The sequence below is a fragment of the Fundulus heteroclitus genome, unplaced genomic scaffold, assembly GCF_011125445.2.
Source record: "Fundulus heteroclitus isolate FHET01 unplaced genomic scaffold, MU-UCD_Fhet_4.1 scaffold_178, whole genome shotgun sequence".
In the NCBI taxonomy this organism is placed as follows: domain Eukaryota; kingdom Metazoa; phylum Chordata; class Actinopteri; order Cyprinodontiformes; family Fundulidae; genus Fundulus; species Fundulus heteroclitus.
The window spans coordinates 1-23,143 of record NW_023396590.1 but is presented as its reverse complement, the minus strand read 5'-3'; the positions used below and the strand labels follow the sequence as shown (position 1 = coordinate 23,143).

At 44.8% G+C, this 23,143-nt stretch overlaps 26 non-coding genes across 26 annotated transcripts; 19 read left to right on the top strand and 7 right to left on the bottom strand.

Moving 5' to 3' along the window:
- The first annotated feature begins 2,633 nt into the window (after positions 1–2,633).
- Positions 2,634–2,706, top strand: trnak-cuu. Its single transcript has one exon. It is a non-coding gene; the product is annotated as a tRNA-Lys (tRNA).
- A 320-nt stretch (positions 2,707–3,026) lies between these two features.
- Positions 3,027–3,099, top strand: trnam-cau. The gene has a single exon. It is a non-coding gene; the product is annotated as a tRNA-Met (tRNA).
- Positions 3,100–3,294: 195 nt separating this feature from the next.
- On the top strand, positions 3,295–3,367 carry trnak-cuu. Its single transcript has one exon. It is a non-coding gene; the product is annotated as a tRNA-Lys (tRNA).
- A 78-nt stretch (positions 3,368–3,445) lies between these two features.
- Positions 3,446–3,516, top strand: trnag-gcc. The gene has a single exon. It is a non-coding gene; the product is annotated as a tRNA-Gly (tRNA).
- Positions 3,517–3,909: 393 nt separating this feature from the next.
- trnag-gcc lies at positions 3,910–3,980 on the bottom strand. Its single transcript has one exon. It is a non-coding gene; the product is annotated as a tRNA-Gly (tRNA).
- A 217-nt stretch (positions 3,981–4,197) lies between these two features.
- trnad-guc lies at positions 4,198–4,269 on the top strand. Its single transcript has one exon. It is a non-coding gene; the product is annotated as a tRNA-Asp (tRNA).
- A 639-nt stretch (positions 4,270–4,908) lies between these two features.
- Positions 4,909–4,979, top strand: trnag-gcc. The gene has a single exon. It is a non-coding gene; the product is annotated as a tRNA-Gly (tRNA).
- Positions 4,980–5,548: 569 nt separating this feature from the next.
- trnag-gcc lies at positions 5,549–5,619 on the top strand. The gene has a single exon. It is a non-coding gene; the product is annotated as a tRNA-Gly (tRNA).
- Positions 5,620–6,138: 519 nt separating this feature from the next.
- On the bottom strand, positions 6,139–6,210 carry trnad-guc. Its single transcript has one exon. It is a non-coding gene; the product is annotated as a tRNA-Asp (tRNA).
- A 267-nt stretch (positions 6,211–6,477) lies between these two features.
- trnag-gcc lies at positions 6,478–6,548 on the top strand. Its single transcript has one exon. It is a non-coding gene; the product is annotated as a tRNA-Gly (tRNA).
- A 1,834-nt stretch (positions 6,549–8,382) lies between these two features.
- trnag-gcc lies at positions 8,383–8,453 on the top strand. Its single transcript has one exon. It is a non-coding gene; the product is annotated as a tRNA-Gly (tRNA).
- Positions 8,454–8,972: 519 nt separating this feature from the next.
- Positions 8,973–9,044, bottom strand: trnad-guc. Its single transcript has one exon. It is a non-coding gene; the product is annotated as a tRNA-Asp (tRNA).
- A 267-nt stretch (positions 9,045–9,311) lies between these two features.
- Positions 9,312–9,382, top strand: trnag-gcc. The gene has a single exon. It is a non-coding gene; the product is annotated as a tRNA-Gly (tRNA).
- A 1,833-nt stretch (positions 9,383–11,215) lies between these two features.
- trnag-gcc lies at positions 11,216–11,286 on the top strand. The gene has a single exon. It is a non-coding gene; the product is annotated as a tRNA-Gly (tRNA).
- Positions 11,287–11,805: 519 nt separating this feature from the next.
- trnad-guc lies at positions 11,806–11,877 on the bottom strand. The gene has a single exon. It is a non-coding gene; the product is annotated as a tRNA-Asp (tRNA).
- Positions 11,878–12,144: 267 nt separating this feature from the next.
- trnag-gcc lies at positions 12,145–12,215 on the top strand. The gene has a single exon. It is a non-coding gene; the product is annotated as a tRNA-Gly (tRNA).
- A 1,833-nt stretch (positions 12,216–14,048) lies between these two features.
- On the top strand, positions 14,049–14,119 carry trnag-gcc. The gene has a single exon. It is a non-coding gene; the product is annotated as a tRNA-Gly (tRNA).
- A 519-nt stretch (positions 14,120–14,638) lies between these two features.
- On the bottom strand, positions 14,639–14,710 carry trnad-guc. Its single transcript has one exon. It is a non-coding gene; the product is annotated as a tRNA-Asp (tRNA).
- A 267-nt stretch (positions 14,711–14,977) lies between these two features.
- trnag-gcc lies at positions 14,978–15,048 on the top strand. Its single transcript has one exon. It is a non-coding gene; the product is annotated as a tRNA-Gly (tRNA).
- Positions 15,049–16,881: 1,833 nt separating this feature from the next.
- Positions 16,882–16,952, top strand: trnag-gcc. The gene has a single exon. It is a non-coding gene; the product is annotated as a tRNA-Gly (tRNA).
- A 519-nt stretch (positions 16,953–17,471) lies between these two features.
- trnad-guc lies at positions 17,472–17,543 on the bottom strand. Its single transcript has one exon. It is a non-coding gene; the product is annotated as a tRNA-Asp (tRNA).
- Positions 17,544–17,810: 267 nt separating this feature from the next.
- Positions 17,811–17,881, top strand: trnag-gcc. Its single transcript has one exon. It is a non-coding gene; the product is annotated as a tRNA-Gly (tRNA).
- A 1,833-nt stretch (positions 17,882–19,714) lies between these two features.
- Positions 19,715–19,785, top strand: trnag-gcc. Its single transcript has one exon. It is a non-coding gene; the product is annotated as a tRNA-Gly (tRNA).
- A 519-nt stretch (positions 19,786–20,304) lies between these two features.
- Positions 20,305–20,376, bottom strand: trnad-guc. Its single transcript has one exon. It is a non-coding gene; the product is annotated as a tRNA-Asp (tRNA).
- Positions 20,377–20,643: 267 nt separating this feature from the next.
- Positions 20,644–20,714, top strand: trnag-gcc. The gene has a single exon. It is a non-coding gene; the product is annotated as a tRNA-Gly (tRNA).
- A 1,834-nt stretch (positions 20,715–22,548) lies between these two features.
- trnag-gcc lies at positions 22,549–22,618 on the top strand. The gene has a single exon. It is a non-coding gene; the product is annotated as a tRNA-Gly (tRNA).
- The last annotated feature ends 525 nt before the right edge of the window (positions 22,619–23,143 follow it).

The following is a 23,143-nucleotide window of genomic DNA, read 5'->3' as shown; positions in this document are numbered from 1 at the left end:
GACTTTTGCATTGATTGCTGTGTTCCAAGAAAGATAATAAAACGGCATGCTAGTCAGAACCCGTGGTACAATGCAGATGTGAACAGGAAAATGCAACAGCGGGCCGTGGCTTTTAAATCTGGTAACGCCGCTGCTTATAAGCTGTCCAGATATTCTTTGGAGAGGTCCATAAAAGCTGCTAAACGAGCTTACGGAATTAGGATAGAGGGTCATTTCATGGAGGGGGACCCACGACGTATGTGGCAAGGGTTAAATTCTATCACTGCTTGGAAACCAAAAAGAGGATCTAACACAAATGTTGAGCCGTCCTTGCCAAACAAACTAAATGAGTTTTATTGCCGTTTTGAAATCGGAAATGTTGAACCTGTTGTTTTTCCTGCCTGTAATGAGCAGAGTTTTAACATCATTCAAGAGGATGTCCAGAGGGTTTTGGGCAAGACGAAGGTTAGGAAGGCACCTGGACCGGATTGTATTCCTCCTCGTGTCCTTAAACTGTGCTCTGAGCAACTTGCTCCTGTTTTGACAGATCTTTTTAACATGTCACTGAAGAAGTGCACTGTTCCAGCTAGCTTTAAAAGATCATTTATAATTCCGGTGCCCAAGAAGACACCTGTGACGTGTCTGAATGACTATCGGCCAGTGGCCCTCACATCTGTCCTGATGAAAACCTTTGAGCGGTTGGTGTTGGAGTTTATTAGGGATCAAATCGATGTGTCTGTGGACCCACTACAATTTGCATACAGGAAAAACAGAAGTGTTGAGGACGCCATTTCTTTTGCTTTAAACTCTGTCTATAAGCATCTAGAGGCACATAAATCATATGCTAGAATGCTATTTATAGACTACAGTTCAGCTTTTAATTCAATGGTCCCAAAAAAGCTCATTCATAAATTGAAATGTCTTGGACTTGATGATGCCATTTGTAAATGGATTTTAAATTTTTTGACTTTTTGACAAAGAGTCAAAATCAATGGTTGTATCTCAGATGAGCTGAATGTTAGCACTGGTTCACCGCAGGGGTGTATTCTGAGCCCCCTGCTGTTTACATTGTATACTCACGACCTTGCTAGCCTCGTGAGACCATCCTGATCTCGCGAGCTTTCAAGGTTTCACTCGCAGATCAGTCTGGCTACTCTCCGTTAAAGAAAATTTGGAGCCGTTCACCAAACAAACGTCCAATCAGCGTTGGCTTTGAGGCGGGTTGAGGTGTGACGCAACGGGAAGCGCGTCAGTTCAGTCTAAAGAACATGGCGGCTTCAGCCGATGAAACTAGCGTTAGCGTGGCTATCGAGCAAGTTTTATCGGAATTACAGAGTATTTCTTTGCTGAGCTAACGAGCCTTTACCTGCAGCAGCAAGAGTAGCTTGGCTTGTGGTTGTGAATCTGATTGGTTCATTTGGCCCGTCTATCACCAACATAGGCCAATCAGCTAACCAGTATTTTCGCCCCTTCCCAAAATTACTTCAACGGAAGGTTTCCAGATGGATATGCGGAGCAAATCTATCTGGCGGAGTCAGGTAACGACCTTGCAGCATCTCATGATAATAATGTCATAATCAAATACGCTGATGACACAACTATCATTGGGCTGATCAGCTCTAATGATGAATCTCATTATCGCGAGGAGGTGGAGAATGTTGTTCAATGGAGTAATGAAAATAACTTGCTTTTGAACACTTCAAAAACATGTGAACTTGTTATTGATTTTTGTCACAATAGGATTCAGTCACCTATTGCTATTCATGATTCTGATGTGCAGATTATTAAGAAATGTAAATTTTTGGGTGTGACTCTTTCTCATGACTTGAATTGGAGCTCTAATACGACTAATATTGCTAAGAAAGCGAGACAGCGCCTTTTCTTTTTACGTAGGCTTCGAGAGTTTACTCAGAATACTAAGATTTTATTGAATTTTTACTATTGTGTAATTGAGAGTGTCCTAACCAGTTGTATTACTGTGTGGTTTGGTAATCTCACTCAAAAAGAGAAGAAGGCCTTGAATAAAGTGGTTTGCTCAGCCAGCAGAATTATTGGCTGCACTCTTCCGCTCCTTGAGTTCACATATAAGGCTAGAGTATTGAATCGAGCTTTACAGCTGGCTAATGATGCCTCAGGCCATCCAGCAAGGGCTTTCTTTGAGATGCTTCCCTCAGGGAGAAGGTATCGTTCTGCAAAATGTACTACTGATCGCCATTTACACAGCTTCTTCCCACAAGCTGTGATTGCTTTGAACAAAGCATCTTAAACTAGGCACTTGTATGTATGTATGTATATTATTGTACAGTATTTTTACTTTTATATGGGCATTTTTTTTAATACTGAGGCTTCATGTGGCTTTGTCTGTCTGTTTTCTATGTTGTGTCCTCTGATGTGTTTACGTTGACTCTGCACTCTGAGCTACTTGCACATTTTTTTCCAATGCAGGTAAAACTGCAAATGGCTAATAAAGTGAATCTGAATCTGTTTACAATGTGCTATTTTGAAATAATCGGGGCATCACGTGAAATAAACAAATGTTACTTGTTACATCTTCTTATGGATGCAGTTTTTGAATGTGTTGACTGCCACACGCTTATGGGTACAGAAAATATATACTTATGTGTATAAAGAGTGTGTCCCGCACACAGATGTCAGCCCGGCTAGCTCAGTCGGTAGAGCATGAGACTCTTAATCTCAGGGTCGTGGGTTCGAGCCCCACGTTGGGCGCTTACATTTTTTTTTCTTATTAAGCATTATAATAGGTTTCATGTGAGATTTAAATGGAAAATGTTATCACGGAACCTACAGCAGGCTCTGAACATTTAATGGATTTTCATTTGTTTCTATTTGAATGTTAAAAGCTGTGTTTTTCCCTCCTTTCTTTTGCTTAAAGTTGTGAAACTAAAAGTGGTCCTCCATTTTCAAAATCTTAGCGCATAAACGGTATAAGACATTAAATGTTAACCCGTGTCATGTGGCTGCCAGGATATCTTCTAGATTTGTTCTTTAATGGTTGGAAAAACGGCCGTGTTACATGAGCCATGCAGGCCTCGTTGGCGCAGTAGGCAGCGCGTCAGTCTCATAATCTGAAGGTCGTGAGTTCGAGCCTCACACGGGGCAGATTTTTTTTTTTTTTCCATCTTTCATTAGCTGTTTTAATTTTTGCATTCATTGCCATCTTTTTAGTGTTTCCTGATCCCAACCCATGGATGTTGAATTCTCTGTCTGATCTCACGGCAACTTCGTGATGTGGTCTTTTCAGTTTTTGTTTTTTGAAGAAAAAAAAAAAAAAAGGTGTCCAATGGCTCTATAGTAGCCCGGCTAGCTCAGTCGGTAGAGCATGAGACTCTTAATCTCAGGGTCGTGGGTTCGAGCCCCACGTTGGGCGCTTGATTTTCCTGTTCTTGTTCTCGGACGCACTGGTGTCACATTGAACAAAAAGGCAACTGAATATCACACATCCTGTGCATTGGTGGTTCAGTGGTAGAATTCTCGCCTGCCACGCGGGAGGCCCGGGTTCGATTCCCGGCCAATGCATCATCTGTTTTCTTTTTTTCCTTCTAGATTACCCTTAGATTAGCGTTTTTCTTCTTGTGTTTACATTTTGTCCTTCAATTTTATTCTTGTATTACAAATCCTATCTGGACAGGTTCTTAAAATCAGCTTTGCCAGATCTGGTGACAAAAACAAGCACCCAGCATTATAAAAACAATTCCAAAAGAAGCCCCACAAAAAAACCCATCACACTTTAATACAGGCTTGTCAACTGTATAAATGTAGTTATTATGGCATTATACACAAGCAACACTATACATAAGCAACGAGGAAGGAGGACAAGAGACAGACTTCAGCACATGGTGAAGTGGGGGAGGGGCTCGCTAGAGAAAATGCAAATTAAGGTATTTCTTGGCTGGGAAAAAAAACAAGTGTTGCATTGGCCGGGAATCGAACCCGGGCCTCCCGCGTGGCAGGCGAGAATTCTACCACTGAACCACCAATGCTCACATGAATTGCCACCGGCAGCATTGCATAATACCGGTCTGTTTCCCTGCCTTGGTCTGTTGAGTGGAGATGACAGTGAATACATTCCAACTTCCAGTGCTTTTCCTGCCTAGAAGCTCGCTTTGGCTGTCCTCTGGCTTTCAGATAATAGCAATGGGATGTCCACTGGCTTTCAGACAACAGTGTTTCTTGTTCACGGTGTGAAAACTTTCCATCTCCTCGTTAGTATAGTGGTGAGTATCCCCGCCTGTCACGCGGGAGACCGGGGTTCGATTCCCCGACGGGGAGTGCGCAATTCTTTTGTTACATACTGTGTTTTTCTGAAACTTGAAATCCTTAAAGGAGAAGTCCGGTCAAAATCAGAATTCAAACTGCTGAAAGTACTTTAAATATAAAACTAATACATACTGTGCAAAAAATTATACGTTTTTTTAATTATGAATAATTTTCATTTAATCATGTTTATGTGGAAGAATCCATCTTGGTCAAGAATAGTACTGTCACCTCCCATTTTTTGACGTCACTCGGCGGACCCGCAGTTGAGCAAGTTTCAACGCTCTGTTTGTCACGGCGCACTATTTTCCAACATGGTGACGACTGGTGTTCTGTACGAAGCAGAGAGTGATGAAGTACTTAGTGACAGTGATGGGAGCTCCGTGGAGCTATCATCATCTGATAGCGATATGGATTTTTTTTAGAAGAGTTTCTTGATCACACCCATAATGGTTTAGTACTAGCATTGGAGATGACTGAGAAAAGTTTTAGGGTGGTTTAGAGAGTCAACTCTCAATTCTCGAGGCATGATGCCCGGTCAACGCAGGCTTCTTGTTTAAGTAAAGGCTCATAGTAGGTGTATGTTTCAGAAGGAAAAGTATCACTCCCCGTCGGGGAATCGAACCCCGGTCTCCCGCATTGGAAGCACCGCTGGCATTGGTGGTTCAGTGGTAGAATTCTCGCCTGCCACGCGGGAGGCCCGGGTTCGATTCCCGGCCAATGCAGTCTTCTCCTTTTTCTTTTTTACCCCTAATCGTGTTTTCTACCAAGGCTTTCTGTTGTCACTCCACTGAAACCTTGCATCCTTCTCTCCATCTTCAGCCGCTGTGATTCCGCTCAAGCAGGAGCGAGGCTGCTGCTTTTTCCGGCGGGGAAAACTGAAATAGTTTTCTATGTTGTTTTTATTGCTATGCTCTTCTTGTCATTAATCACGGCAGAAAGTGAAAAAGGTTAAGTTAATGACCGTTTTTTGGACCGTGTTAGCTCTTCTCCATGTTGTTGTGATGTCTTTCATGCAAACGACTCTGACTAAAGAGTTGGAAACAGCTGTCCCCCACATGATGCTTGTGGCCAGAAAGTTGATGAGACACATCATGGTTTAGTACTAGCATTGGAGATGACTGAGAAAAGTTTTAGGGTGGTTTAGAGAGGCAATTCTAAATGCTCGAGGCACGATGCCCGGCCCACGCAGGTTTCTTGTTTAAGGCTCATAGTAGGTGTATGTTTCAGAAGGAAAAGTATCATTCCCCGTCGGGGAATCGAACCCCGGTCTCCCGCATTGGAAGCACCGCTGGCATTGGTGGTTCAGTGGTAGAATTCTCGCCTGCCACGCGGGAGGCCCGGGTTCGATTCCCGGCCAATGCAGTCTTCTCCTTTTTCTTTTTTACCCCTAATCGTGTTTTCTACCAAGGCTTTCTGTTGTCACTCCACTGAAACCTTGCATCCTTCTCTCCATCTTCAGCCGCTGTGATTCCGCTCAAGCAGGAGCGAGGCTGCTGCTTTTTCCGGCGGGGAAAACTGAAATAGTTTTCTATGTTGTTTTTATTGCTATGCTCTTCTTGTCATTAATCACGGCAGAAAGTGAAAAAGGTTAAGTTAATGACCGTTTTTTGGACCGTGTTAGCTCTTCTCCATGTTGTTGTGATGTCTTTCATGCAAACGACTCTGACTAAAGAGTTGGAAACAGCTGTCCCCCACATGATGCTTGTGGCCAGAAAGTTGATGAGACACATCATGGTTTAGTACTAGCATTGGAGATGACTGAGAAAAGTTTTAGGGTGGTTTAGAGAGGCAATTCTAAATGCTCGAGGCACGATGCCCGGCCCACGCAGGTTTCTTGTTTAAGGCTCATAGTAGGTGTATGTTTCAGAAGGAAAAGTGTCACTCCCCGTCGGGGAATCGAACCCCGGTCTCCCGCGTGACAGGCGGGGATACTCACCACTATACTAACGAGGAGAAGCAGATGCCACTGGATGGCTTGAGCGGCGCCAGCATGGACACCAGACGACAACGCGGCATCCAGGGGGGCCACCGGCAGGTAGTCCCGAAGAGAGCGGAGCTCAGATTGGAGCTAAAGAGAGGGGAATTAAGCGCTGAACCCGGGATCCTGGAACCCAGGGTTGGGCTTGGCAGAGAGGCACCTAAATAGGAATTGCGTAAACTGGGGGACACGTAGATTGCTGGTCAGGAATGCCGGAGCCCAGGGAGGGTCCCGGGAAGCTGGCATTGGTGGTTCAGTGGTAGTATTCTCGCCTGCCACGCGGGAGGCCCGGGTCCGATTCCCGGCCAATGCAGTCTGTTTCTTTTTTACCCCTAATCGTGTTTTCTACCAAGGCTTTCTGCTGTCACTCCACTGAAACCTTGCATCCTTCTCTCCATCTTCAGCCGCTGTGATTCCGCTCAAGCAGAAGCGAGGCTGCTGCTTTTTTCCGGCGGGGAAAACTGAAATAGTTTTCTATGTTGTTTTTATTGCTATGCGCTTCTCGTCATTAATTACGGCAGAAGGTGAAAAAGGTTAAGTTAATGACCGTTTTTTGGACCGTGTTAGCTCTTCTCCATGTTGTTGTGATGTCTTTCATGCAAACGAAAAGAGTTGGAAACAGCTGTCTCCCAAATGATGCTTGTGGCCAGAAAGTTGATCACACCCATAATGGTTTAGTACTAGCATTGGAGATGACTGAGAAAAGTTTTAGGGTGGTTTAGAGAGTCAATTCTCAATTCTCGAGGAATGATGCCTGGCCAACGCAGGCTTCTTGTTTAAGTAAAGGCTCATAGTAGGTGTATGTTTCAGAAGGAAAAGTATCACTTGTTGTGATGTCTGTCATGCAAACAACTCTGACTAAAGAGTTGGAAACAGCTGTCCCCCAAATGATGCTTGTGGCCAGAAGGTTCATCTAGGGCTGGACGATATAGAAAAAAAGCTTATCGATAAATAAAATGCATATTGATCGATATCAATAATTATTGAAAATATTTAAAACCATATTTTATGTGCAGCTACGCCTGGAGATTTTATGATATTGCTAAATGATTTTATTTTAATAAAGAACGCAAACACGGAATTCTAATTACATCTTTAATTAATCAACTTTTTTAACCATAACAGTTTTTTTTTAAGAAAAATAACTTAAGAAACCTGAGGTATGCTATTAAATAATGACAAGGAATAAACTAAAGTGACCAGTAAAATGACCAAAATACCAAATAAATAAATAAAATAGCCTATTTAGGTGGGAATAGTACACTAGTTACTTCTCAGGTTTCATAATTGAGAGGCTGACGCAGGGCTGAGGTCCGAGGTTGTGGCGTGTAAGGACACAGATTTCAGCTCATTTTGCACTGGTTCCCGGCACTCGTTGCACAATTTAGGGAGCGCTGTTAGAGAAAAACTTGCATTCCGGAAATTTATATCGCGAATCAAGAGTGACGAATAATTGTTTGAAGCCAGGTTTTTCAACTGCCGACAACAGCAGCATTTCCGCGGAGTCGCGCGGGGCTGCACAGCTCGCGCTGCAGCGCGTGTGAGCGGCTTACGTGATGAAACAAGTTGGTTGCGTTACCAGACTTTGTTTTTACCGGTTCCTTGCAAATTTTACAAATCACTTTGGTTTATTTCTGTCAGACTGGCGAACTAGTAAAACCCCGTTTTGGGACCGTTTCCTCCGCCGTTACTTGCTGCGACATATTCACGTGCTCTGTGTTGTGGTTTGAGAGGGTGGCGCTTTGTGACGTTGTGCCTGGGTCCGTGATTACGATTGGTCGAGAGGAAGTAGTGAACTAATATGATAGGCCGAAAGGAAGGAAGGAAAACTGTTTCTGTCAAACTTTTATCAACCCTATTTTTTCCTATCGCGCCAAACGTCTATCGATCGATATATATTGTTATTGAATTATCGTCCAGCCCTAGGTTCATCACACCCATAATGGTTTAGTACTGGCATTGGAGATGACTGAGAAAAGTTTTAGGGTGGTTTAGAGAGTCAACTCTCAATTCTCGAGGCATGATGCCCGGTCAACGCAGGCTTCTTGTTTAAGTAAAGGCTCATAGTAGGTGTATGTTTCAGAAGGAAAAGTATCACTCCCCGTCGGGGAATCGAACCCCGGTCTCCCGCATTGGAAGCACCGCTGGCATTGGTGGTTCAGTGGTAGAATTCTCGCCTGCCACGCGGGAGGCCCGGGTTCGATTCCCGGCCAATGCAGTCTTCTCCTTTTTCTTTTTTACCCCTAATCGTGTTTTCTACCAAGGCTTTCTGTTGTCACTCCACTGAAACCTTGCATCCTTCTCTCCATCTTCAGCCGCTGTGATTCCGCTCAAGCAGGAGCGAGGCTGCTGCTTTTTCCGGCGGGGAAAACTGAAATAGTTTTCTATGTTGTTTTTATTGCTATGCTCTTCTTGTCATTAATCACGGCAGAAAGTGAAAAAGGTTAAGTTAATGACCGTTTTTTGGACCGCGTTAGCTCTTCTCCATGTTGTTGTGATGTCTTTCATGCAAACGACTCTGACTAAAGAGTTGGAAACAGCTGTCCCCCACATGATGCTTGTGGCCAGAAAGTTGATGAGACACATCATGGTTTAGTACTAGCATTGGAGATGACTGAGAAAAGTTTTAGGGTGGTTTAGAGAGGCAATTCTAAATGCTCGAGGCACGATGCCCGGCCCACGCAGGTTTCTTGTTTAAGGCTCATAGTAGGTGTATGTTTCAGAAGGAAAAGTGTCACTCCCCGTCGGGGAATCGAACCCCGGTCTCCCGCGTGACAGGCGGGGATACTCACCACTATACTAACGAGGAGAAGCAGATGCCACTGGATGGCTTGAGCGGCGCCAGCATGGACACCAGACGACAACGCGGCATCCAGGGGGGCCACCGGCAGGTAGTCCCGAAGAGAGCGGAGCTCAGATTGGAGCTAAAGAGAGGGGAATTAAGCGCTGAACCCGGGATCCTGGAACCCAGGGTTGGGCTTGGCAGAGAGGCACCTAAATAGGAATTGCGTAAACTGGGGGACACGTAGATTGCTGGTCAGGAATGCCGGAGCCCAGGGAGGGTCCCGGGAAGCTGGCATTGGTGGTTCAGTGGTAGTATTCTCGCCTGCCACGCGGGAGGCCCGGGTCCGATTCCCGGCCAATGCAGTCTGTTTCTTTTTTACCCCTAATCGTGTTTTCTACCAAGGCTTTCTGCTGTCACTCCACTGAAACCTTGCATCCTTCTCTCCATCTTCAGCCGCTGTGATTCCGCTCAAGCAGAAGCGAGGCTGCTGCTTTTTCCGGCGGGGAAAACTGAAATAGTTTTCTATGTTGTTTTTATTGCTATGCGCTTCTCGTCATTAATTACGGCAGAAGGTGAAAAAGGTTAAGTTAATGACCGTTTTTTGGACCGTGTTAGCTCTTCTCCATGTTGTTGTGATGTCTTTCATGCAAACGAAAAGAGTTGGAAACAGCTGTCTCCCAAATGATGCTTGTGGCCAGAAAGTTGATCACACCCATAATGGTTTAGTACTAGCATTGGAGATGACTGAGAAAAGTTTTAGGGTGGTTTAGAGAGTCAATTCTCAATTCTCGAGGAATGATGCCTGGCCAACGCAGGCTTCTTGTTTAAGTAAAGGCTCATAGTAGGTGTATGTTTCAGAAGGAAAAGTATCACTTGTTGTGATGTCTGTCATGCAAACAACTCTGACTAAAGAGTTGGAAACAGCTGTCCCCCAAATGATGCTTGTGGCCAGAAGGTTCATCTAGGGCTGGACGATATAGAAAAAAAGCTTATCGATAAATAAAATGCATATTGATCGATATCAATAATTATTGAAAATATTTAAAACCATATTTTATGTGCAGCTACGCCTGGAGATTTTATGATATTGCTAAATGATTTTATTTTAATAAAGAACGCAAACACGGAATTCTAATTACATCTTTAATTAATCAACTTTTTTAACCATAACAGTTTTTTTTTAAGAAAAATAACTTAAGAAACCTGAGGTATGCTATTAAATAATGACAAGGAATAAACTAAAGTGACCAGTAAAATGACCAAAATACCAAATAAATAAATAAAATAGCCTATTTAGGTGGGAATAGTACACTAGTTACTTCTCAGGTTTCATAATTGAGAGGCTGACGCAGGGCTGAGGTCCGAGGTTGTGGCGTGTAAGGACACAGATTTCAGCTCATTTTGCACTGGTTCCCGGCACTCGTTGCACAATTTAGGGAGCGCTGTTAGAGAAAAACTTGCATTCCGGAAATTTATATCGCGAATCAAGAGTGACGAATAATTGTTTGAAGCCAGGTTTTTCAACTGCCGACAACAGCAGCATTTCCGCGGAGTCGCGCGGGGCTGCACAGCTCGCGCTGCAGCGCGTGTGAGCGGCTTACGTGATGAAACAAGTTGGTTGCGTTACCAGACTTTGTTTTTACCGGTTCCTTGCAAATTTTACAAATCACTTTGGTTTATTTCTGTCAGACTGGCGAACTAGTAAAACCCCGTTTTGGGACCGTTTCCTCCGCCGTTACTTGCTGCGACATATTCACGTGCTCTGTGTTGTGGTTTGAGAGGGTGGCGCTTTGTGACGTTGTGCCTGGGTCCGTGATTACGATTGGTCGAGAGGAAGTAGTGAACTAATATGATAGGCCGAAAGGAAGGAAGGAAAACTGTTTCTGTCAAACTTTTATCAACCCTATTTTTTCCTATCGCGCCAAACGTCTATCGATCGATATATATTGTTATTGAATTATCGTCCAGCCCTAGGTTCATCACACCCATAATGGTTTAGTACTGGCATTGGAGATGACTGAGAAAAGTTTTAGGGTGGTTTAGAGAGTCAACTCTCAATTCTCGAGGCATGATGCCCGGTCAACGCAGGCTTCTTGTTTAAGTAAAGGCTCATAGTAGGTGTATGTTTCAGAAGGAAAAGTATCACTCCCCGTCGGGGAATCGAACCCCGGTCTCCCGCATTGGAAGCACCGCTGGCATTGGTGGTTCAGTGGTAGAATTCTCGCCTGCCACGCGGGAGGCCCGGGTTCGATTCCCGGCCAATGCAGTCTTCTCCTTTTTCTTTTTTACCCCTAATCGTGTTTTCTACCAAGGCTTTCTGTTGTCACTCCACTGAAACCTTGCATCCTTCTCTCCATCTTCAGCCGCTGTGATTCCGCTCAAGCAGGAGCGAGGCTGCTGCTTTTTCCGGCGGGGAAAACTGAAATAGTTTTCTATGTTGTTTTTATTGCTATGCTCTTCTTGTCATTAATCACGGCAGAAAGTGAAAAAGGTTAAGTTAATGACCGTTTTTTGGACCGTGTTAGCTCTTCTCCATGTTGTTGTGATGTCTTTCATGCAAACGACTCTGACTAAAGAGTTGGAAACAGCTGTCCCCCACATGATGCTTGTGGCCAGAAAGTTGATGAGACACATCATGGTTTAGTACTAGCATTGGAGATGACTGAGAAAAGTTTTAGGGTGGTTTAGAGAGGCAATTCTAAATGCTCGAGGCACGATGCCCGGCCCACGCAGGTTTCTTGTTTAAGGCTCATAGTAGGTGTATGTTTCAGAAGGAAAAGTGTCACTCCCCGTCGGGGAATCGAACCCCGGTCTCCCGCGTGACAGGCGGGGATACTCACCACTATACTAACGAGGAGAAGCAGATGCCACTGGATGGCTTGAGCGGCGCCAGCATGGACACCAGACGACAACGCGGCATCCAGGGGGGCCACCGGCAGGTAGTCCCGAAGAGAGCGGAGCTCAGATTGGAGCTAAAGAGAGGGGAATTAAGCGCTGAACCCGGGATCCTGGAACCCAGGGTTGGGCTTGGCAGAGAGGCACCTAAATAGGAATTGCGTAAACTGGGGGACACGTAGATTGCTGGTCAGGAATGCCGGAGCCCAGGGAGGGTCCCGGGAAGCTGGCATTGGTGGTTCAGTGGTAGTATTCTCGCCTGCCACGCGGGAGGCCCGGGTCCGATTCCCGGCCAATGCAGTCTGTTTCTTTTTTACCCCTAATCGTGTTTTCTACCAAGGCTTTCTGCTGTCACTCCACTGAAACCTTGCATCCTTCTCTCCATCTTCAGCCGCTGTGATTCCGCTCAAGCAGAAGCGAGGCTGCTGCTTTTTCCGGCGGGGAAAACTGAAATAGTTTTCTATGTTGTTTTTATTGCTATGCGCTTCTCGTCATTAATTACGGCAGAAGGTGAAAAAGGTTAAGTTAATGACCGTTTTTTGGACCGTGTTAGCTCTTCTCCATGTTGTTGTGATGTCTTTCATGCAAACGAAAAGAGTTGGAAACAGCTGTCTCCCAAATGATGCTTGTGGCCAGAAAGTTGATCACACCCATAATGGTTTAGTACTAGCATTGGAGATGACTGAGAAAAGTTTTAGGGTGGTTTAGAGAGTCAATTCTCAATTCTCGAGGAATGATGCCTGGCCAACGCAGGCTTCTTGTTTAAGTAAAGGCTCATAGTAGGTGTATGTTTCAGAAGGAAAAGTATCACTTGTTGTGATGTCTGTCATGCAAACAACTCTGACTAAAGAGTTGGAAACAGCTGTCCCCCAAATGATGCTTGTGGCCAGAAGGTTCATCTAGGGCTGGACGATATAGAAAAAAAGCTTATCGATAAATAAAATGCATATTGATCGATATCAATAATTATTGAAAATATTTAAAACCATATTTTATGTGCAGCTACGCCTGGAGATTTTATGATATTGCTAAATGATTTTATTTTAATAAAGAACGCAAACACGGAATTCTAATTACATCTTTAATTAATCAACTTTTTTAACCATAACAGTTTTTTTTTAAGAAAAATAACTTAAGAAACCTGAGGTATGCTATTAAATAATGACAAGGAATAAACTAAAGTGACCAGTAAAATGACCAAAATACCAAATAAATAAATAAAATAGCCTATTTAGGTGGGAATAGTACACTAGTTACTTCTCAGGTTTCATAATTGAGAGGCTGACGCAGGGCTGAGGTCCGAGGTTGTGGCGTGTAAGGACACAGATTTCAGCTCATTTTGCACTGGTTCCCGGCACTCGTTGCACAATTTAGGGAGCGCTGTTAGAGAAAAACTTGCATTCCGGAAATTTATATCGCGAATCAAGAGTGACGAATAATTGTTTGAAGCCAGGTTTTTCAACTGCCGACAACAGCAGCATTTCCGCGGAGTCGCGCGGGGCTGCACAGCTCGCGCTGCAGCGCGTGTGAGCGGCTTACGTGATGAAACAAGTTGGTTGCGTTACCAGACTTTGTTTTTACCGGTTCCTTGCAAATTTTACAAATCACTTTGGTTTATTTCTGTCAGACTGGCGAACTAGTAAAACCCCGTTTTGGGACCGTTTCCTCCGCCGTTACTTGCTGCGACATATTCACGTGCTCTGTGTTGTGGTTTGAGAGGGTGGCGCTTTGTGACGTTGTGCCTGGGTCCGTGATTACGATTGGTCGAGAGGAAGTAGTGAACTAATATGATAGGCCGAAAGGAAGGAAGGAAAACTGTTTCTGTCAAACTTTTATCAACCCTATTTTTTCCTATCGCGCCAAACGTCTATCGATCGATATATATTGTTATTGAATTATCGTCCAGCCCTAGGTTCATCACACCCATAATGGTTTAGTACTGGCATTGGAGATGACTGAGAAAAGTTTTAGGGTGGTTTAGAGAGTCAACTCTCAATTCTCGAGGCATGATGCCCGGTCAACGCAGGCTTCTTGTTTAAGTAAAGGCTCATAGTAGGTGTATGTTTCAGAAGGAAAAGTATCACTCCCCGTCGGGGAATCGAACCCCGGTCTCCCGCATTGGAAGCACCGCTGGCATTGGTGGTTCAGTGGTAGAATTCTCGCCTGCCACGCGGGAGGCCCGGGTTCGATTCCCGGCCAATGCAGTCTTCTCCTTTTTCTTTTTTACCCCTAATCGTGTTTTCTACCAAGGCTTTCTGTTGTCACTCCACTGAAACCTTGCATCCTTCTCTCCATCTTCAGCCGCTGTGATTCCGCTCAAGCAGGAGCGAGGCTGCTGCTTTTTCCGGCGGGGAAAACTGAAATAGTTTTCTATGTTGTTTTTATTGCTATGCTCTTCTTGTCATTAATCACGGCAGAAAGTGAAAAAGGTTAAGTTAATGACCGTTTTTTGGACCGTGTTAGCTCTTCTCCATGTTGTTGTGATGTCTTTCATGCAAACGACTCTGACTAAAGAGTTGGAAACAGCTGTCCCCCACATGATGCTTGTGGCCAGAAAGTTGATGAGACACATCATGGTTTAGTACTAGCATTGGAGATGACTGAGAAAAGTTTTAGGGTGGTTTAGAGAGGCAATTCTAAATGCTCGAGGCACGATGCCCGGCCCACGCAGGTTTCTTGTTTAAGGCTCATAGTAGGTGTATGTTTCAGAAGGAAAAGTGTCACTCCCCGTCGGGGAATCGAACCCCGGTCTCCCGCGTGACAGGCGGGGATACTCACCACTATACTAACGAGGAGAAGCAGATGCCACTGGATGGCTTGAGCGGCGCCAGCATGGACACCAGACGACAACGCGGCATCCAGGGGGGCCACCGGCAGGTAGTCCCGAAGAGAGCGGAGCTCAGATTGGAGCTAAAGAGAGGGGAATTAAGCGCTGAACCCGGGATCCTGGAACCCAGGGTTGGGCTTGGCAGAGAGGCACCTAAATAGGAATTGCGTAAACTGGGGGACACGTAGATTGCTGGTCAGGAATGCCGGAGCCCAGGGAGGGTCCCGGGAAGCTGGCATTGGTGGTTCAGTGGTAGTATTCTCGCCTGCCACGCGGGAGGCCCGGGTCCGATTCCCGGCCAATGCAGTCTGTTTCTTTTTTACCCCTAATCGTGTTTTCTACCAAGGCTTTCTGCTGTCACTCCACTGAAACCTTGCATCCTTCTCTCCATCTTCAGCCGCTGTGATTCCGCTCAAGCAGAAGCGAGGCTGCTGCTTTTTCCGGCGGGGAAAACTGAAATAGTTTTCTATGTTGTTTTTATTGCTATGCGCTTCTCGTCATTAATTACGGCAGAAGGTGAAAAAGGTTAAGTTAATGACCGTTTTTTGGACCGTGTTAGCTCTTCTCCATGTTGTTGTGATGTCTTTCATGCAAACGAAAAGAGTTGGAAACAGCTGTCTCCCAAATGATGCTTGTGGCCAGAAAGTTGATCACACCCATAATGGTTTAGTACTAGCATTGGAGATGACTGAGAAAAGTTTTAGGGTGGTTTAGAGAGTCAATTCTCAATTCTCGAGGAATGATGCCTGGCCAACGCAGGCTTCTTGTTTAAGTAAAGGCTCATAGTAGGTGTATGTTTCAGAAGGAAAAGTATCACTTGTTGTGATGTCTGTCATGCAAACAACTCTGACTAAAGAGTTGGAAACAGCTGTCCCCCAAATGATGCTTGTGGCCAGAAGGTTCATCTAGGGCTGGACGATATAGAAAAAAAGCTTATCGATAAATAAAATGCATATTGATCGATATCAATAATTATTGAAAATATTTAAAACCATATTTTATGTGCAGCTACGCCTGGAGATTTTATGATATTGCTAAATGATTTTATTTTAATAAAGAACGCAAACACGGAATTCTAATTACATCTTTAATTAATCAACTTTTTTAACCATAACAGTTTTTTTTTAAGAAAAATAACTTAAGAAACCTGAGGTATGCTATTAAATAATGACAAGGAATAAACTAAAGTGACCAGTAAAATGACCAAAATACCAAATAAATAAATAAAATAGCCTATTTAGGTGGGAATAGTACACTAGTTACTTCTCAGGTTTCATAATTGAGAGGCTGACGCAGGGCTGAGGTCCGAGGTTGTGGCGTGTAAGGACACAGATTTCAGCTCATTTTGCACTGGTTCCCGGCACTCGTTGCACAATTTAGGGAGCGCTGTTAGAGAAAAACTTGCATTCCGGAAATTTATATCGCGAATCAAGAGTGACGAATAATTGTTTGAAGCCAGGTTTTTCAACTGCCGACAACAGCAGCATTTCCGCGGAGTCGCGCGGGGCTGCACAGCTCGCGCTGCAGCGCGTGTGAGCGGCTTACGTGATGAAACAAGTTGGTTGCGTTACCAGACTTTGTTTTTACCGGTTCCTTGCAAATTTTACAAATCACTTTGGTTTATTTCTGTCAGACTGGCGAACTAGTAAAACCCCGTTTTGGGACCGTTTCCTCCGCCGTTACTTGCTGCGACATATTCACGTGCTCTGTGTTGTGGTTTGAGAGGGTGGCGCTTTGTGACGTTGTGCCTGGGTCCGTGATTACGATTGGTCGAGAGGAAGTAGTGAACTAATATGATAGGCCGAAAGGAAGGAAGGAAAACTGTTTCTGTCAAACTTTTATCAACCCTATTTTTTCCTATCGCGCCAAACGTCTATCGATCGATATATATTGTTATTGAATTATCGTCCAGCCCTAGGTTCATCACACCCATAATGGTTTAGTACTGGCATTGGAGATGACTGAGAAAAGTTTTAGGGTGGTTTAGAGAGTCAACTCTCAATTCTCGAGGCATGATGCCCGGTCAACGCAGGCTTCTTGTTTAAGTAAAGGCTCATAGTAGGTGTATGTTTCAGAAGGAAAAGTATCACTCCCCGTCGGGGAATCGAACCCCGGTCTCCCGCATTGGAAGCACCGCTGGCATTGGTGGTTCAGTGGTAGAATTCTCGCCTGCCACGCGGGAGGCCCGGGTTCGATTCCCGGCCAATGCAGTCTTCTCCTTTTTCTTTTTTACCCCTAATCGTGTTTTCTACCAAGGCTTTCTGTTGTCACTCCACTGAAACCTTGCATCCTTCTCTCCATCTTCAGCCGCTGTGATTCCGCTCAAGCAGGAGCGAGGCTGCTGCTTTTTCCGGCGGGGAAAACTGAAATAGTTTTCTATGTTGTTTTTATTGCTATGCTCTTCTTGTCATTAATCACGGCAGAAAGTGAAAAAGGTTAAGTTAATGACCGTTTTTTGGACCGTGTTAGCTCTTCTCCATGTTGTTGTGATGTCTTTCATGCAAACGACTCTGACTAAAGAGTTGGAAACAGCTGTCCCCCACATGATGCTTGTGGCCAGAAAGTTGATGAGACACATCATGGTTTAGTACTAGCATTGGAGATGACTGAGAAAAGTTTTAGGGTGGTTTAGAGAGGCAATTCTCAATGCTCGAGGCACGATGCCCGGCCCACGCAGGTTTCTTGTTTAAGGCTCATAGTAGGTGTATGTTTCAGAAGGAAAAGTGTCACTCCCCGTCGGGGAATCGAACCCCGGTCTCCCGCGTGACAGGCGGGGATACTCACCACTATACTAACGAGGAGAAGCAGATGCCACTGGATGGCTTGAGCGGCGCCAGCATGGACACCAGACGACAACGCGGCATCCAGGGGGGCCACCGGCAGGTAGTCCCGAAGAGAGCGGAGCTCAGATTGGAGCTAAAGAGAGGGGAATTAAGCGCTGAACCCGGGATCCTGGAACCCAGGGTTGGGCTTGGCAGAGAGGCACCTAAATAGGAATTGCGTAAACTGGGGGACACGTAGATTGCTGGTCAGGAATGCCGGAGCCCAGGGAGGGTCCCGGGAAGCTGGCATTGGTGGTTCAGTGGTAGTATTCTCGCCTGCCACGCGGGAGGCCCGGGTCCGATTCCCGGCCAATGCAGTCTGTTTCTTTTTTACCCCTAATCGTGTTTTCTACCAAGGCTTTCTGCTGTCACTCCACTGAAACCTTGCATCCTTCTCTCCATCTTCAGCCGCTGTGATTCCGCTCAAGCAGAAGCGAGGCTGCTGCTTTTTCCGGCGGGGAAAACTGAAATAGTTTTCTATGTTGTTTTTATTGCTATGCGCTTCTCGTCATTAATTACGGCAGAAGGTGAAAAAGGTTAAGTTAATGACCGTTTTTTGGACCGTGTTAGCTCTTCTCCATGTTGTTGTGATGTCTTTCATGCAAACGAAAAGAGTTGGAAACAGCTGTCTCCCAAATGATGCTTGTGGCCAGAAAGTTGATCACACCCATAATGGTTTAGTACTAGCATTGGAGATGACTGAGAAAAGTTTTAGGGTGGTTTAGAGAGTCAATTCTCAATTCTCGAGGAATGATGCCTGGCCAACGCAGGCTTCTTGTTTAAGTAAAGGCTCATAGTAGGTGTATGTTTCAGAAGGAAAAGTATCACTTGTTGTGATGTCTGTCATGCAAACAACTCTGACTAAAGAGTTGGAAACAGCTGTCCCCCAAATGATGCTTGTGGCCAGAAGGTTCATCTAGGGCTGGACGATATAGAAAAAAAGCTTATCGATAAATAAAATGCATATTGATCGATATCAATAATTATTGAAAATATTTAAAACCATATTTTATGTGCAGCTACGCCTGGAGATTTTATGATATTGCTAAATGATTTTATTTTAATAAAGAACGCAAACACGGAATTCTAATTACATCTTTAATTAATCAACTTTTTTAACCATAACAGTTTTTTTTTAAGAAAAATAACTTAAGAAACCTGAGGTATGCTATTAAATAATGACAAGGAATAAACTAAAGTGACCAGTAAAATGACCAAAATACCAAATAAATAAATAAAATAGCCTATTTAGGTGGGAATAGTACACTAGTTACTTCTCAGGTTTCATAATTGAGAGGCTGACGCAGGGCTGAGGTCCGAGGTTGTGGCGTGTAAGGACACAGATTTCAGCTCATTTTGCACTGGTTCCCGGCACTCGTTGCACAATTTAGGGAGCGCTGTTAGAGAAAAACTTGCATTCCGGAAATTTATATCGCGAATCAAGAGTGACGAATAATTGTTTGAAGCCAGGTTTTTCAACTGCCGACAACAGCAGCATTTCCGCGGAGTCGCGCGGGGCTGCACAGCTCGCGCTGCAGCGCGTGTGAGCGGCTTACGTGATGAAACAAGTTGGTTGCGTTACCAGACTTTGTTTTTACCGGTTCCTTGCAAATTTTACAAATCACTTTGGTTTATTTCTGTCAGACTGGCGAACTAGTAAAACCCCGTTTTGGGACCGTTTCCTCCGCCGTTACTTGCTGCGACATATTCACGTGCTCTGTGTTGTGGTTTGAGAGGGTGGCGCTTTGTGACGTTGTGCCTGGGTCCGTGATTACGATTGGTCGAGAGGAAGTAGTGAACTAATATGATAGGCCGAAAGGAAGGAAGGAAAACTGTTTCTGTCAAACTTTTATCAACCCTATTTTTTCCTATCGCGCCAAACGTCTATCGATCGATATATATTGTTATTGAATTATCGTCCAGCCCTAGGTTCATCACACCCATAATGGTTTAGTACTGGCATTGGAGATGACTGAGAAAAGTTTTAGGGTGGTTTAGAGAGTCAACTCTCAATTCTCGAGGCATGATGCCCGGTCAACGCAGGCTTCTTGTTTAAGTAAAGGCTCATAGTAGGTGTATGTTTCAGAAGGAAAAGTATCACTCCCCGTCGGGGAATCGAACCCCGGTCTCCCGCATTGGAAGCACCGCTGGCATTGGTGGTTCAGTGGTAGAATTCTCGCCTGCCACGCGGGAGGCCCGGGTTCGATTCCCGGCCAATGCAGTCTTCTCCTTTTTCTTTTTTACCCCTAATCGTGTTTTCTACCAAGGCTTTCTGTTGTCACTCCACTGAAACCTTGCATCCTTCTCTCCATCTTCAGCCGCTGTGATTCCGCTCAAGCAGGAGCGAGGCTGCTGCTTTTTCCGGCGGGGAAAACTGAAATAGTTTTCTATGTTGTTTTTATTGCTATGCTCTTCTTGTCATTAATCACGGCAGAAAGTGAAAAAGGTTAAGTTAATGACCGTTTTTTGGACCGTGTTAGCTCTTCTCCATGTTGTTGTGATGTCTTTCATGCAAACGACTCTGACTAAAGAGTTGGAAACAGCTGTCCCCCACATGATGCTTGTGGCCAGAAAGTTGATGAGACACATCATGGTTTAGTACTAGCATTGGAGATGACTGAGAAAAGTTTTAGGGTGGTTTAGAGAGGCAATTCTCAATGCTCGAGGCACGATGCCCGGCCCACGCAGGTTTCTTGTTTAAGGCTCATAGTAGGTGTATGTTTCAGAAGGAAAAGTGTCACTCCCCGTCGGGGAATCGAACCCCGGTCTCCCGCGTGACAGGCGGGGATACTCACCACTATACTAACGAGGAGAAGCAGATGCCACTGGATGGCTTGAGCGGCGCCAGCATGGACACCAGACGACAACGCGGCATCCAGGGGGGCCACCGGCAGGTAGTCCCGAAGAGAGCGGAGCTCAGATTGGAGCTAAAGAGAGGGGAATTAAGCGCTGAACCCGGGATCCTGGAACCCAGGGTTGGGCTTGGCAGAGAGGCACCTAAATAGGAATTGCGTAAACTGGGGGACACGTAGATTGCTGGTCAGGAATGCCGGAGCCCAGGGAGGGTCCCGGGAAGCTGGCATTGGTGGTTCAGTGGTAGTATTCTCGCCTGCCACGCGGGAGGCCCGGGTCCGATTCCCGGCCAATGCAGTCTGTTTCTTTTTTACCCCTAATCGTGTTTTCTACCAAGGCTTTCTGCTGTCACTCCACTGAAACCTTGCATCCTTCTCTCCATCTTCAGCCGCTGTGATTCCGCTCAAGCAGAAGCGAGGCTGCTGCTTTTTCCGGCGGGGAAAACTGAAATAGTTTTCTATGTTGTTTTTATTGCTATGCGCTTCTCGTCATTAATTACGGCAGAAGGTGAAAAAGGTTAAGTTAATGACCGTTTTTTGGACCGTGTTAGCTCTTCTCCATGTTGTTGTGATGTCTTTCATGCAAACGAAAAGAGTTGGAAACAGCTGTCTCCCAAATGATGCTTGTGGCCAGAAAGTTGATCACACCCATAATGGTTTAGTACTAGCATTGGAGATGACTGAGAAAAGTTTTAGGGTGGTTTAGAGAGTCAATTCTCAATTCTCGAGGAATGATGCCTGGCCAACGCAGGCTTCTTGTTTAAGTAAAGGCTCATAGTAGGTGTATGTTTCAGAAGGAAAAGTATCACTTGTTGTGATGTCTGTCATGCAAACAACTCTGACTAAAGAGTTGGAAACAGCTGTCCCCCAAATGATGCTTGTGGCCAGAAGGTTCATCTAGGGCTGGACGATATAGAAAAAAGCTTATCGATAAATAAAATGCATATTGATCGATATCAATAATTATTGAAAATATTTAAAACCATATTTTATGTGCAGCTACGCCTGGAGATTTTATGATATTGCTAAATGATTTTATTTTAATAAAGAACGCAAACACGGAATTCTAATTACATCTTTAATTAATCAACTTTTTTAACCATAACAGTTTTTTTTTAAGAAAAATAACTTAAGAAACCTGAGGTATGCTATTAAATAATGACAAGGAATAAACTAAAGTGACCAGTAAAATGACCAAAATACCAAATAAATAAATAAAATAGCCTATTTAGGTGGGAATAGTACACTAGTTACTTCTCAGGTTTCATAATTGAGAGGCTGACGCAGGGCTGAGGTCCGAGGTTGTGGCGTGTAAGGACACAGATTTCAGCTCATTTGCACTGGTTCCCGGCACTCGTTGCACAATTTAGGGAGCGCTGTTAGAGAAAAACTTGCATTCCGGAAATTTATATCGCGAATCAAGAGTGACGAATAATTGTTTGAAGCCAGGTTTTTCAACTGCCGACAACAGCAGCATTTCCGCGGAGTCGCGCGGGGCTGCACAGCTCGCGCTGCAGCGCGTGTGAGCGGCTTACGTGATGAAACAAGTTGGTTGCGTTACCAGACTTTGTTTTTACCGGTTCCTTGCAAATTTTACAAATCACTTTGGTTTATTTCTGTCAGACTGGCGAACTAGTAAAACCCCGTTTTGGGACCGTTTCCCTCCGCCGTTACTTGCCTGCGACATATTCACGTGCTCTGTGTTGTGGTTTGAGAGGGTGGCGCTTTGTGACGTTGTGCCTGGGTCCGTGATTACGATTGGTCGAGAGGAAGTAGTGAACTAATATGATAGGCCGAAAGGAAGGAAGGAAAACTGTTTCTGTCAAACTTTTATCAACCCTATTTTTTTCCTATCGCGCCAAACGTCTATCGATCGATATATATTGTTATTGAATTATCGTCCAGCCCTAGGTTCATCACACCCATAATGGTTTAGTACTGGCATTGGAGATGACTGAGAAAAGTTTTAGGGTGGTTTTAGAGAGTCAACTCTCAATTCTCGAGGCATGATGCCGGTCAACGCAGGCTTCTTGTTTAAGTAAAGGCTCATAGTAGGTGTATGTTTCAGAAGGAAAAGTATCACTCCCCGTCGGGGAATCGAACCCCGTCTCCCGCATTGGAAGCAACCGCTGGCATTGGTGTTCAGTGGTAGAATTCTCGCCTGCCACGCGGGAGGCCCGGGTTCGATTCCCGGCCAATGCAGTCTTCTCCTTTTTCTTTTTTACCCCTATCGTGTTTTCTACCAAGGCGTTCTGTTGTCACTCCACTGAAACCTTGCATCCTTCTCTCCATCTTCAGCCGCTGTGATTCCGCTCAAGCAGGAGCGAGGCTGCTGCTTTTTCCGGCGGGGAAAACTGAAATAGTTTTCTATGTTGTTTTTATTGCTATGCTCTTCTTGTCCATTAATCACGGCAGAAAGTGAAAAAGGTTAAGTTAATGACCGTTTTTTTGGACCGTGTTAGCTCTTCTCCATGTTGTTGTGATGTCTTTCATGCAAACGACTCTGACTAAAGAGTTGGAAACAGCTGTCCCCCACATGATGCTTGTGGCCAGAAAGTTGATGAGACACATCATGGTTTAGTACTAGCATTGGGAGATGACTGAGAAAAGTTTTAGGGTGGTTTTAGAGAGGCAATTCTCAATGCTCGAGGCACGATGCCCCGGGCCCACGCAGGTTTCTTGTTTAAGGCTCATAGTAGGTGTATGTTTCAGAAGGAAAAGTGTCAC